Raw genomic sequence first — 13,186 nt, 5'->3', positions numbered from 1 at the left:
CTGCATTTCTTTTAGGTAGCAGCCCTGGTCCCCACCTGGGGCACCCACCAAACACCAAGCTGAGGACCGCAGAAGGTTCCCCAAGGCCCTCACAACCCAAGATTACTCCGCTCATGCTGTCGGAGCCAGAATTGCTCTTGTCCGGAGATAGCAGGTGTTTTGCTTGCGCCAGCTGGTTGGGAGTAATATGGGTCTCCCTGCCCGCAGAAGCAGTGGAAACAGAAAGCTGCTCCCACCCAGTGGGAGCATTTTCAAAGCTCCCTCTGAGTGAGAGCAGACATGCCTTTTACAGGTTGCGCTCCTGCAGGCAAAAAAGGCAGTCCAAAAACGCAAAATCCCCATGCATTTTCCATAGACTTCGTTAAAAAGGGCTACAGCAAAAACTGCTGAAAGGATATACACTAAGTTTGTCAGGAAGCTAAACCTTAGTCTGCTGATTGTGCGGTTTGTAATTAAGTGTAAATCTGTTTTTTGTAAAAAATATTTGTATATTTGGACACTTCAGTCTGCGAGAAGCTTGAGAGACTCTTGCGGGAGTACCAGTTTAAAAACGGAGAGTTCTGATTGGCTCAGGGAACTTTTTTTCCCCTCAGGCCGAGTGAGCGATCTAATTGGCTGCCAGCAAAATTGCTGGCAGCCATTACAGGACTCGGGACTTGGTTCCCTGTCCTGAAGTTGTAAATTAAAATATTTAAGGGGGGCTCAATAGGGACCCCACACCCTTCCTAGGCTCCATGGGGGGGCTGGAGGGACCCCACTGGGGCCTAAATGAAAAAAAAAAAATCAGCTGCATCCCCTTCCCCTTATTTAAGGCGGCTCTGGGGGTAGGCTTCATGGGGCCTATAATAGCTCGGGAGGAAGGCACGTGGCCCTTTACCCGTTTTAGGATTCAGCCCCAGGGATCGAGCACCCAGGTTCTCTAATGACTGGCCAGTGGGGTGTGTTTCCCTGAACCTATAATGGCTTGTGGAAGCAGGTACTGTGTGGCCCCCTCCCTTTTAATTTAAATAGTGGCCCTGGGAGATGGGGGTCCCCAGGCCTTTTCAAAAGCTTGGAAAGTGGGTTGCATGGCCCTCTCTCCCAGTTTTAAATATATAGCGCTCCAGGATTGGGCTGCCCGGGGGTGAAATCGGCTCGAAGAGGGGGTGGGGGTCGCACATTCCCTCTCCTCATATTAATTTGAGCCCTGGGGTGCGGTGAAAACGGATTGCGGGGGCACCCTCCCCTCTTTTGGAGTTTTCACCCCCATGGGTGGGCTCTGTGGCCTATACTGACTCGGTGAGGGGGGCAGCGCATCCCCTCCCCCCCTTATTGAAGGCAGCCCCTGTAGTGGTCCCCTGGGGTCTATTTTTGCCACGCCCCCTCACTTTTAATTTTAGTAGCCACAAGTGGGGGATTGAGTTCCCAGGTACTTTTTAAGGCTTTAGGCCCAGGGCGATGAGGCCCCTGTGGCCAAATTAAGCTCAAGACCCCCTCCCAATAATTTTTCTATTTGGTCCCGGGGATGTGGTCCCCGGAGCAGACAACAGTTATGGAAGAGGTGCTGCGTGACCCTCATTCCCTAAATAAGTAAACTGGGGCCTGAGGGATTGGGTCCCTGGGGTCAAATGCAGCTCGGGGAGGGGGGCAGGGCATCTCCCGCCCCTAAATCAGGAAATTGGGACAAAGGGGATAGGGTCAACAGGGTCATAAATGGCTTGGGGAGGGGGGAGTCCTACCATTTATTTACATTTTGGCCCCAGAAGAGTGGGTCCCTGGGGCCTAAGTATGCTCAGGGAGGGGACTAGGCGGCCCCTTTATTATCAAACAAGGCCCCATGGGTTAGGCTTCCCAGGACCTAATGAAGCATGGCGGTCATGCAGCCCCTCACTCCCTTATAATGTATTGAGGCCCCATGGGATAGGGTCCAGGGAGTCTAATATGGCTTAGGGACAGGGACCATGCAGCCCTCCTTCCCCTTTTAAAAACAGACCGCCCCAGGGAATGAGTTCTTCAAAGCTAAAGGAGGCTCGGGGAGAGGTGCCGCATGTCTCCCCTTCCCTTTTAAAAACGGATGAGACCAGGAGATAGGGGTCCCTGGGGCCTGAGAAGGCTCAGGGAGGGGGAGCTGTACGGCATCCACCCTAGTTTAATTGTATTTGGCCCTAGTAAACAAGCTCCCAGTGGCCTTTTAAGGCTTGGGGAGGGAAACCACACAGACTGCACCCCCTTTAATTAACTGGCCCGGGTTGGGGAGGGGGCTCCAAGCCCCCCCCCTTAATATATATGTTTTGCCCCAGAGGATGGTGTCCCCAGGTCCTGTAGGCCAAGTCTACTTTGCGCATGCCAAAGGCTGTATGCAGTGTGGGGTTGGCAGCAGTGTGGGGTTAGCAGCCTGTCACCTTCTCCTTTCTTTTTAACTCTTTTTTTGGGGGACTTGGCTGAGTCCGACTCCCAAAATGGCTGCCAATACTTACTCGTTGATTTGTTTTTCATATATTGCCATGCTTTAGATCTGCTGCCAGTCACATTTGTTTCTGTCACATCAGTGTACTGGAAATTTAACCCTATGTTAATATTTCCAATACTCCTTAACGACTTTTTTGTTTCTTCATGCAGTTTTTCTTTTTTTTTTTTAACATGGTTGAACTTTGACCAGGGTCAAGTGTGGAAGGTTACCAAAATCTAGGACGTGTTTACCCCCAAATAACACATCAGTCAGTTCTGAGGACCTCTTGAATCCTCAATTGAATAAAAGCTAGCATCTAGATCCAAAGCAGTATCTAAATACCATGGTAACCTCAATAATCAAAGCTTTCAAGGACTTTGGACACCTAATGACAAGCATTACCAGATAACTTTAGGTATTCTAGTTTGTTGTCATATTCCATGGGCAACATAAGTAGTCTGTGCAATGTAATTCCTTTAATGTTGAGGGCAGCTAATCCAGTACCAGTCACAACATGATAGGTCACAGATATTGTTTCTCTGAACAAATGCAGTGAGCGCTTTAATCAGAAAACCTTTCCCTGTACCTGTCTGACTACTAACATAGAGAATTGTGGGCTTGAATGTTTTACAAGTCCATGCTCTATAGATTTTATTTGAAGAAAACTATTTAGCTGTTCTTCATTTAGCTATGAGATTAACCTTCCTAAATAAATGCTCTTACTCCTGACGCCACTCATAGCATGTTCTACTTCACTCATAGCTGTAGATGCCTCATTTTCAATGATAGGCTGGCCAATGCGACGCTGACTATTAGGTCCTGGGCTCTGGCTCTCCTGTGAGCTATCCTTTGCAACTTCAATAGCAACTGTTTCCTTTTGCTGGATTTAATTATTTAACATTTTCTGATATGTGAGAAACACTTCAAATTGGATGCTATATTTGACTGCACTGAAAGACCTTGCAGTCAAAGTCACCTAGCAATTCAGTTTCTGAACACCAAGCTTCAAAAAGTTCCAACAGAGGCAAGTAAAAGAATTCTCTTTTCTCTTCTGCTGGACAGCTCAATTTATAAAGATTAATGAGACTTGGTTTTGCATAGCTCACTAAACGTACATTACAGCCAGTCACCCTAACCTTTCCTTGCTCAACGTTCTCATCTATATTATTTCTGTATGTATAGTACTGTAGTATCTCATACAAACACATTTTCTTGATGGACACTTCAATAAGGGTAATAAGTGTCCATCATATTTCTTATAAGAAACTCAGTATTTTCTAGATCAAGCTGAGCAAGATACAGTCGTAAATGTTTTTGTATTGATGCCATGCTTAAACTAGCCTAAATTATTGCTTTGGACTTCCTGTATAAGCTTGAAGACCTAAGTTTGTCACAAGGTGCAAATGATCCAAAGTCCACGTGTGTGAGCATCTTTAAACTGAAACTGGGAAGCTTTTTAATTAAAAACTCTTCTGCTAGTTATTACCATACCTTTCTTTTCTGACTTTGTTATATATGAAGTGCCGTAATAGAATACAGCAATAGAATTGTCTGCTACAAACTGAATATCCATATTGCCATTCTGCAAGGACAGAATTAATGGATTGTAATCATTGATAAGTTTTAAAGCCTCACTTGTTTTCAGATTACATGCATTTTTAGGACATTTCCAAGTAACAGTATGTTCGACTGCAGACAAACTGTTCACGCTCCCTTTAGAGATTACAGGCTTAAAGAATCCAACACGGCACTTAGGCCCTAATTACGATTATGGCGGTTTGGCCAGGGTCGGACCGCCAGCACCACCAGTTTCCCTCCAGTGGAGGGACTGGCGGTCCTAACCTGCTAGGGCATAGCTGCATGCAGCTCCGCACTGGGGATTACAAGTCCCCTTTCTGCCAGCTTTTACATGGCGGAGACAGGGTGCAGGGGGCCCCAGCACTGCCCATGAACTTGGCAGGGGCAGTGCAGGAGCCCCCATGGACAGCCCCGTCACACTGTTGGGCACTTTTGCACCCTACGCACCGCAACATTGCGACCAGCTCAAATATGAGCTGGCATCAATGTTGTGGGCTGTTCCCAGCTGGACCAACGGGAGGAAACACTGTTTCCGCCCACTGACCCAGCTGCGTACTTGTAATGGGGCCCGCAGGAAGGTGGCCGCAACCTGACCGCAGAAGTTTGGCGGGCAGGCTTTTCCACCGTCAAACTCAAAATGACACCCTTAGTGTAGTATTTTCCTTATGATCTATATCTGCATCGACAATATTTGCTACACTTAAGTGATTGGAATCACAAGACTTGTTGCCTAAGAGTTCTATTCTGAGACTCTTCTGGAATGTCACAAGTTACACACTGCTCAATGACTGATAATACTGACTCATCAGTATCTTAACCAAACTTTGGTGCACCTTTCACTGACAATAACATATGTATATGTGGTGCTCCTCATGCTTGGTAGTCTTTTTTCCCCAGAAGTCCACAACCTCATTTAGTGGTGGATTCTTTTGATTGCCGATAAAATGAAGCATGGCTTCAAAACTGTGTTTTAAGTACCTACAATCATTTGCAGGATCAATGCAACACATTTCACCTGCAGACTTGAAATCAATCCCTAGCATATTTACATTAGATTGTCTGAGAAAGTTGTGAAGATCATCCCAAGCATACTCTGCACAGATCAAAGTGAAAAACCAGGTGAATGCACCCAGTAACATACATTTTAGCCATGACAACGGAAAAAAATAATCATTGGTTACATATTGACAAGCAATAGCATTCATCAAATTACTTTCTAGTACCTCATGTTTACTATGTATTTTTTCCACAAAAACTCTTGTAGTCCTTAAGCCATGTACCTGTTCTCATAAAATGGCTCACAGCATATGATAGCACTGAGAAATCACTCTCAAACAAAAAGGTGGAAAACGTATGCTATGTTTTGCCTCAAGTGGGGATCTTTAGCATACAATCTACTAGATCTATATTCTGATGCAGGAATCTGTAGTGGACATTCACTATAATGACTATACGAAACAACATCAGAGACCACTGTGCTTCTAAACTCTTTTCCACACACTTACTGGTTCTCCTTGTGCTTACTTTACTAGGTACAGTTCTAAAGCATCACCCATATCTCTGGAATGTAAAGGATGAATGTTGTAATGTTCATATATTTCTTCTGCTTCACCTAAAGCAACATTTTTAAATTGAACAGAAGAAGCTGATGTAGAACTTTCTGCCCTAAGACAGGTAACATGTTCTTCTACATCAATATCTTTATAAAAATACATTTTATTTTTTAGATATTGTAAAACACTCTTAACCCTATCAGTATTGGCAAGTTCCTGCCAATTTCTTTTACATACTCCATTCACTAAAACCACTAGTGGTTCTTCTTCTCTAGCTACCCCTATAGTTTTAATACCATCCTTCATATTCAAAGGCAAGTACACAACTTTAGTGTAGGAAGCTGGCTCTGTATATACTATCTCAAAGTGAGAGGTAGTGTGCAGAGTCCAAAGGTTTCCCTTAGAGGTTGATAGTGGCAAAATTAGATAATACTAATGCTCTATTTTGTGGTAGTGTGTTCGAGCAGTAGGCTTATCAGAGGATAGTGTTAAGCATTTGTTGTACACACACAAGCAATAAATGAGGAACACACACTCAAAGACTTAACTGCAGGCCAATAGTTTTTATATAGAAAAATATATGTTCTTAATTTATTTTAGAACCACAAGATTCAAAATTTAGGTAAGTACATAAAATGCAAGGTACTTCACAAAGGTAAGTATAGAACTTTGATTTAAAGCAGTAGTACACACAGTTTTAGTTAAAATGGCAATAAGCTATTTTAAAAGTGGACACTACAAAAATCAACAGTTCATGGGGAGGTAAGTTTGGTTAGGTTTCTCAGGTAAGTAAAGCACTTATACAGTCAGTCTCCTGGGCAAAGGCAGCCCACCGCTGGGGGTTCAAGGCAACCCCAAAGTCACCGCACCAGAAATACAGGGCTGGTCAGGTGCACAGGTCAAAGGAGGGCCCAAAACACATAGGAGCCTATGGAGAACAGGTGTGCTCCAGTTCCAGTCTGCTAGCAGGTAAGTACCTGCACCCTCGGGGAGCAGACTAGTGAGGTTTTGTAGAGCCCTGGAAGGGGACACAAACAGGCACACAAAACACACCTTCAGCGGCACAGGGGCAACCGGTCGCAGTGTGCAAAGTAGGCATCGGGTTTGCTATTGAAAGCAATGGAGGGACCCTGGGGTCACTTAGGCGATGCAAGCACAGGGGGGCTTCTCGGGCCACCCACCGACTATGCTAGGAAGAGGGCCGCCTGCTGGTCACTCCTGCACTGGTGGGGTGGTTCCTCTCGGTCCTGGGGGCTGCGGGTGCAGTGCTTGGTCGAAGTCGGATTCCTTGTTACCAGGTCAGTCGCGGTCAGGGGGATCCTCTCTGCAGGCATTGCTGTGGGGGTGCAAGGGGGTCGACTCAGGTTACCCACGTCGTCAGAGTCGCCTGGGAGTCCTCTCTGCAGTGCTAGTTCTCTGGAGCTCAAGCTGGGGGCGTCAGGTGCAGAGTGTGAAGTCTCACACTTCCGGCGGGAAGGGAGAGTTCTTTGAAAGTTGCTTTAAAGTTACAAAGTTGTTGCAGTTATCGAACAGTGCCTCTGTTCTCAGGAGTTTCTTGGTCCTTTAGGTTCAGAGCAGTCCTCAGAGATTGCCGGTCCCCATCGGATGCGTCGCTGTGCAGGTTCTTCAGTCTGGCGACAGGCCAGTAGGGCTGGGGCCAAGTCAGTTGGTGTCTCTGTCGTCTCTACAGGGCTTTCGGGTCAGCAGTCCTTCTTTCTTCAGGTTGCAGGAGTCCGATTTCCTGGGTTCAGGGTCGCTCCTAAATACTAAATTTAGGGGTGTGTTTAGGTCTGGGGGGCAGTAGCCAATGGCTAGTCCTTGACAGTGGCTACACCCTCTTTGTGCCTCCTCCCTAAGGTGGGGGGGAGGGGCACATCCCTATTCCTATTGGGGGAATTCTCCAAAACCAAGATGGAGGATTTCTAAAGGCTGGGGTCACCTCAGCTCAGGACACCTTAAGGGCTGTCCGGACTGGTAGGTGACTCCTCCTTGTTTTTCTCATTATCTCCTCTGGACTTGCCACCAAAAGTGGGGGCTGTATGCAGGTGACATCTCCACTAGCTGGAGTGTCCTGGAGCATTGTAACACGAAGCCTGGGCCTTTGAGGCTCACTGCTAGATGTTACAGTTCCTGCAGGGGGGAGGTGTTAAGCACCTCCACCCAGTGCAGGCTTTGTTTCTGGTCCCAGAGAGCACAAAGGCTCTCACCCCAGGGGGTCAGAAACTCGTCTTGGTAGCAGGCTGGCACAGACCAGTCAGTCCGGCACTGAAGGATTGGGAAATACAGGGGGCATCTTCTAAGATGCCCTCGGTGTGCATTTTTTAATAAGTCCTGGCATCAGTGTGGGTTTATTGTTCTGAGAAGTGTGATACCAAACTTCCCAGTATTCAGTGTAGCCATTATGGAACTGTGGAGTTTGTTTTTGACAACTCCCAGACCATATACTTAATATGGCCACACCGTACTTACAATGTCTAAGAATGGACTTAGACACTGTAGGGGCATATTGCTCATGCAGCATGCCCTCGTCTGTGGTATAGTGCACCCTGCCTTTCGGGCTGTAAGGCCTGCTAGAGGGGGGACTTACCTATGCCACAGGTAGTATTTTGTGTGCATGGCATCCTGAGGGGGATGCCATGTCGACTTTGCCTTTTTCTCCCCACCAGCACACACAATTTGCAATGGCAGTGTGCATGTGTTAGGTGAGGGGTCCGTTAGGATGGCATAACATGCTGCAGCCCTTGGGGGCCTTCCCTGGTCACAGGGCCCTTGGTACCACTGGTACCTTTTACAAGGGACATATCTGTGTGCCAGTTGTGGAAACAATGCGACATTCTTAGTGAAAGAACACTTGTGCTTCGGCGTGGTTAGCAGGGTCCCAGCACACTTCTTAGTCAAGATAGCATCAATATCAGGGAAAAAGTGGGGTTTAACTGCAACAAGGAGCCATCTTCCCACATTTAGCTTTTAAACTTTTTTTGTATTTCAGGTGGAGGTAATTGTTTTCAGTCTCCATTCTAACAAAGGCTTGGAATATATGTACCGTTTGTATTACAATAGTTTCTTATTCAGGTTTTAAAGATGTGGAGGAATTAGAAAAACTTCCAAGTTGTTCTGAATTTTGAATTTCTCTAGCAGGCATTTTATCTTCCAGTTTGTCAATATACCACCTTCAATCTGCTTTGTATCACCCCCAAAGCTATACATGGAACAGGACCGCTTTTTATCAGAAAAAGAATAACCAAATACATTCAACAAAGAAACCTCCGCTCAAGATTGGCACCCCGCCTTAGAACACCACTATACAAGGAAAAGACTATAGGTGGTACATCCTTCTCCGTTCAAGCAGCTAAACTATAAAATTTGTTACCCCCAAATATAAGATCCACAGGTAGCTATCTTGTCTTTAGAAGACTACTCAAGAGTTGGCTCTTTCCTTCATAACCACCATACTCAAACAGCAATGGACTGCGTATGCCTGTGTTGATAAATATTTTTAATCTGAATATGTGTATATTCTAGATATGTATAGTTCTTTAGGAAATATGTATCGATACTATGTCATAACAATAAATTACACACTCTTTAAACCTGTTTACCGAATGTATATTTATTCACAATTACATATGTATATGTATGTGAATATATCTATATATATATATATATATATATGTGTATAAATAAAATACATTCTATAAAACTCAAATTATAAATAAGTAAATAAATTAAAGTAAGAAAAAATAAAGTAAATAATAATGAATAAAGTAAAATAATGATTCAAAAAGTATATATTTATATACATATAAATAAAATTATAAATAAATAGAATGTAAATGTACTCTTGTAAGCTTTACTGTGTCTACCCATCACCATACGTCATGTCTCTATCAATCTATCCTCCATCCCCACTCTGACTCATCCCAAACCCATTCTACTACTTTTATCTCCAAAATAACCCTGCCTAAGCTCCTTCCTCCTCTTCCACATCTAGCTCACCCAAACCTCGCTTTACTACCATGATCTCCCAAACAACCCTAATAAATTATTTCATTTATCTCACCTTGACTCATCCAAAACCCCTCCTGCTACTACGATCTCCCTAACCCTTTCCAGACTCTTCCCTCCTCCATCTCTCCTTTACGCATCCCAAGCCTCATCCTATTGCTATGAACTCCCAATTAACACTTCTGGATTCATTCCTCCTCTATCCCTCCATTACTCTAGTCAATCCAACTAATAAACTCACATATCCTATGCTCAAATTAACTCATATAAATACTAAAACTGAACTCATATTTCCCTATACTAATCTACCACTGATTCCTCTTGGGCTCCGGAGTAGCATGCTACTCGCCGAAAAGCACTTTGACGCCTGGTCAGGGGCAGTAAGTGCTATATAAATACTATTACAATACAATTACAATATAGTATTTACAAACAATCTGGTTTATGCACAAGTCAAACCTATCTTCTGTTGAATTATCTTATTTTCCTTCAAATGCTTTGTTGGCATCTTCAGCCCTACAAAGAAGATACAATACACATAATATCTACTCCTGCTTCTAACAGACGTGTTGCTAATACAACAGTGAGTGTAGAAAAATTACCAAAAACCAAAGTTCCATATTACTACATTTTAACATACTATATACTTTCCATGGTACAGTTTCATCAAACAGTGATTCTACCCCATATTACCCTGGAACAGCTGTCTCGCTAAGTGGCAGCTCAAAAGAGACACTGCTTTGTGTAGAAGGCCTTTCAGAACGAGTAGCTGATATGCTACACATCTTCATAAATAGGTGCCTACTAGTATTTTGAACGTAACAGGTGTCTGTGAAAGGTCTCAGACAAACACTACCACTGGGCTACTATATTTTACGAGAGTGAGGATTAAGGATAATAAAGTTTGATATAAAAACAAAGTATGTAATATATTCCTAAACAGAGTAATTAGGTCACTTCTATCAGAACACTCACTCTTTACAAATAGGTGTGTATAGGTTGGGTGTTAACGTTTAGTGAAAGATTCACCCCTACATAAAAGGTGTCTCCTCTGAGTGTGTATGAATTGGTTTACAGAGAGCAAGGTCTCTACTCACACCTGTGAAGAAAGTAAAGAGTTAGAGTAGAAGGTTTTAGACAAGCACTAGGTCCTCTGCAATCAGATTTAAACACGCTACACTGTGTGTGGTACTCTTTCATGAAACAGCAACTCCCTCTTATGTAAGCCTACACAGAGTGAATAGTTCACATTTACAACAGCACACCATCACGCCTCAAGAGCCCTAAAAAGGTTAAAAGATGTGTGTGAAGGTATTTAATAATATCCCAATATCTCTCAACAGATGTTTTCTCATAGCGAACAGGGTGTTTAGTTCATATCAGAAAGCGCCAACTGTGTATTGACACTTCTCAATAGGACAAAAGATTTACATAGATGGATCAATATATTTTTACACTTTAGAAATCCAGATTCTCTATGGTTCAGTTTTAGGAAAGAGAGGATCCTTTTCTTATAAGTTTATACAAGCTAAATGCTTCTTTGTTTCTTATGACAACATAGGGCCAGATGTAGCAAACGTTTGCGAGTCGCAAACGGGCCGATTCGCTATTTGCGACAGTACAAAATCGGAAATGGGATGCAAAAAGCCCATTTCCGACTCGCAAAAAGCGATGGGACCCATTTGCGAGTCGCATCCGTTGCGACCCCATTTTGCGACCCGCAAATACCAAGTAGCAATTTGCGAGTCGCAAACCTTATGCAATTGCAACTCGCAAATTGCGACTAGTCGCAAAAAGCCCAGTTTGCATGTCCCATTTACCACTAACTCAGAGCAGGTGGTAACCATTACCAAAGTATAAAAGGAGACCCAGAAGGCATCAGGGTTACTCAAGATGGCGGAGATATACCCGATAGCAGTGAGGAGGAGAGTCCACGCAGCCCAGCAGAGGAGGAGGAGGGGCCACAGACAGGAGAAGATATATAGAACAAGGCAGACTCTTTTTCAGCAAACTGAGGAAGAGATCTATGACAAATACCGCCTTAGCAGCGCAGCCATTCTAGAGTTAATAGATTTACTCAAACCACAGCTAGAACACCAGACTCTGCGTGGCTGCGCCATCCCAACGCATGTGCAAGTGCTATGCTCACTGCACCTCTTGGCCTCAGGGAGCTATCAGGGGGTCATTGCTGTGGCAGGTGGGGTATCCCAAAGTGCAGTGTCAAGGTTCCTCAGGGCCTTCCTAGATGCCTTAGTCACGCACATGTCTCACTTCTTATACTTACCAAGGAATGAGGCAGAAATGAACAGCACCAAGCTGGACTTTTACGGCATTGCCCACTTTCCCCATGTCATAGGGTGTGTAGATGGGACACACATTCAAATATGCCCCCCTGCAAATCTGGAACACATTTTCCGCAACAGAAAGTGTACCCACTCACTCAATATTCAGGTTGTTTGTGACGCCCATTATGTCATCACCGACATTGTAGCTAAGTTTCCAGGCAGTACCCATGACTCATACATTTTTAGGCATAGTGGGATACATCAACGCCTGGAACGTGGGGAATTCGGAGACGGTTACCTCCTAGGTAGAGCCACAGACACTTGCAGACATACACACAGGTCACTGTGCACGACAATCTGGACTTCCTAACCGTGTACTTTTGTGCCCAACAGGTGACAGTGCATATGCTCTCAGGCCTTGGATCATGACTCCGTTTTTAACACCCAGCAATGATTCAGAGAGGCAATACAACAGTGCACATAAGAGGACCAGGAACCTCATCGAGCGCACCTTCGGACTCCTGAAGGCAAGATTCAGATGTCTCCACCGCAGTGGAGGTGCCCTCCAATACACCCCCATTACGGCATTCAAAATTGTGGTCGCATGCGCCATCCTCCACAACATAGCCACCCGACGTGGGCTACCTCTCACCCCTGCACACCCAGATCCTGATGATGAAGAGCAAGAACAACCACATCGCCATCATGGGGATCGGAGTATAGCTAATCAAGGCAGACTGAGACGGGACCACATTGCAACACAATATTTTGGACGGTACGTGTCAACTCCCACCATACTCACCTATTAACCAAAAACTCCATTTGTTAAGTGGAACAAAAATAACTGTTTAATTAGTGTATTAAAGAGACTATTTACAAGTATAGATTGTCCATGGGCAGGAAAATGCCAACCAGTCATGTGGCACATTAACGTCATGTGCCACATTTAATGGTCCAGGGTGATCTCTAAGATCTTCTGCCCCTCCTGCCAGCCTGGCTGGTCCCTGCTGCTTCCGTGGTGCTCTGCCTACCACTCCTGAGCACCCTGCTGTCAGTGGCAGAGACACTGCTCACTGTTGAGCCCTCCTCACTGTCCTTGGGTGTTTCCCCTGTGGCGCTCGACATTTCCCGTGTCTCCATCAGTTCGATAATGTGGGTGAGACATCCCAGGCCCCTAGCCACATCCCCAGCGAAATGGCCCATCTCCACTTGCAGCCCAACTGTCCTCCTCGACAGGCCTGTGGTATTCATGGCGAGCCTGCCGATGGATGTGGCCATCCTGTCCAGTCTGTGCATAATCTGCCGATCTCTGCGCCGCCCACCCTCTGCCTGGGCCA

The sequence above is a fragment of the Pleurodeles waltl genome, chromosome 7 (assembly GCF_031143425.1).
Source record: "Pleurodeles waltl isolate 20211129_DDA chromosome 7, aPleWal1.hap1.20221129, whole genome shotgun sequence".
Taxonomy (NCBI): Eukaryota; Metazoa; Chordata; class Amphibia; order Caudata; family Salamandridae; genus Pleurodeles; species Pleurodeles waltl.
This window is presented reverse-complemented; position numbering follows the sequence as displayed.